The following is a 2,207-nucleotide window of genomic DNA, read 5'->3' on the forward strand; positions in this document are numbered from 1 at the left end:
AAAAGCACAGTCCCACCATTACCAAACTACATGACAGGCCATTAATTCAAGTCCATTGAAAGTCCCAAGGTTGGCAGAGCATGGCAGGCTGCTGAACAATGACATAGCTACACACAGCGTTCAAGTGTGCCATAAGCTAGCAACAATTCCCCAAGGCTTCTCCTTTCATACAGAAAGCAGACCACATCCTTATGGCAGCTTCTCAGTTGCTCACAGTAGATTCCACCATGGAGTTGATTACTAGTCTCATCATGGGGAATACTGCATCCAGCTGTCCAGCCACTCAACCAGGCCCAGCCAAGCTGACACACAAATTTAACTATCAAATATATATAAACCTTTCCATGACTTTTTATAATAATAGACTAAACTAATACAATATTTGTCCTTCTGTGACTGACTTATTTCACTTAGCATAATATAGTCCAAGTTCATCCTTGTTCTATGATGTTTTGCAGATTCTATATTATTCTTTAGTGTTGCATAGTATTCCATTGTATTTATGTACCACAGTATGATTATCCATTTCAAAGCAATGACTTTGGGTTAGCAGTCAAATGTCTTAACCACTACACCACCAAAGCACCTTCATTACCTCCTAATGCAATCTATTTCAATATTAAGTAGCCAACATTGTTAGAACACTCTTCCTAATCATGGAGCCTGAATTTACCTTCCCACAACTTTATTCCATGTTCTGAGGTCTTCCTCTGAGCTATAAAATATAAGAGCACCCCCTCTTCTCTTCACTCCTTTTGGGCCTCAGAGCAAAAGAGAGGGTGGTGGAACATCTAGTCCAGTCTCCTCTAGTTCTATGGTTCTTTGAAGCAAGGCATGACAGAACGGCAGAATCACGTACCCATTCCAGCCTTGCTGAACACAGCCTGGCCCTCAACCAATATGAAGTCCCAGGACTCCTTGCCTCACAGGGCCCCATCTGCCTAGAATGACCCACTCCTTGGCCCCATTTCTGCCTAGAGAGTATCTACTTCTCTTTCAAGACTTGGCTTAACCACTTACTCTGAGAAGCCTTTGCTAATTGTCCAGGTGAGGATGAGACCTCCCTCCTCCTCTGGGTTCCCAGTAAACTAGTCCCTCCTCTCCCATTCCTATTTCCCATAGAGATACTCATTCCAGCCTTTGTGTTACTTAGGAGCCCTTGTTTGTTCCTAGTCTCTAGGGCAGAGATGGCATCTCATTCACCTTCATACCCTCAGTGCCTGGCACAGTAAGACACACTTTACACATTAGGAGGAGGAAAGAAGGAACTATTGTGGCAAGGCAGACAAACAAATTACTCTCTTCCCAATACCACCCCCATGCACAATGAAGGTCCATACATAGAAGTGGGAGTAGGCACTGACAGAGATAGTCATTGGTCTCCACCTCCTCTAATTCTGTCCTTTTATGAGTGCCCCAGTAGTCAAAGAGACCAGTCCTAGCCTCACCAGTAGACCACCGCCCTGCAACTCTTTCCTTTTACCAGAAGGCCCATTCCCCACAAGAGGTCCCTGATGAGGATCTTCTGGTAACATGAGAAGACGAAGCTAAGCAGATTCCTTACCCTCCCCTCCCACAACATATTACAAGAAGGGATACCCCACAGAGCTTCATTATGATCCTATTACTGTAAATGATGGCTTGAATCCACTAGCAGATTTGGTATTACCAAATATCATTTCTGCAAAAGGCTTCAGAATCATCATTAACATGGGGAAATAATTAAATGACATGGCAGCAGGGATTTTACTACTGATAAACTGAAATGAAATTAAACTGGAAAAAAAAAAAAAAAGAACTGTATGGATACTGCATTATAGTGATCATACCAACTCACGATCAGAATTGAGAAAGCCCCAGCACCCTGATCTTGCCTCTCTAGAGAACACATAAACTTGCATTCAGTGACCAAGACAGTTCACTAGATTCTCTGAGAAGCCACTTAATCAGTAGCTGAGCCATTCTACTGAATGCAAGCTGGAATTTCTTAATGGCTTAGAACCTTGTACCCATCTTTTCATCCCTGGGGTTAAGATGCACATGGAGTATATGTCCCCTCCCAGAACACTCCCAGAGGTGTTAGAAAGCAGGCTAGGAGGCAGGGGCTCTGCCAGCTCTTCATTAACTTGCTGTGTGACCTTTAACAAGTTCCTCTCTCACTCTGGTATCAGCTTCCTTGTCTATATAATGATGTGATTTGATTAGCG

The sequence above is a fragment of the Orycteropus afer genome, unplaced genomic scaffold (genome assembly GCF_000298275.1).
Source record: "Orycteropus afer afer isolate SDZICR_OR568_19922 unplaced genomic scaffold, OryAfe1.0 scaffold00188, whole genome shotgun sequence".
Lineage (NCBI taxonomy): Eukaryota > Metazoa > Chordata > Mammalia > Tubulidentata > Orycteropodidae > Orycteropus > Orycteropus afer.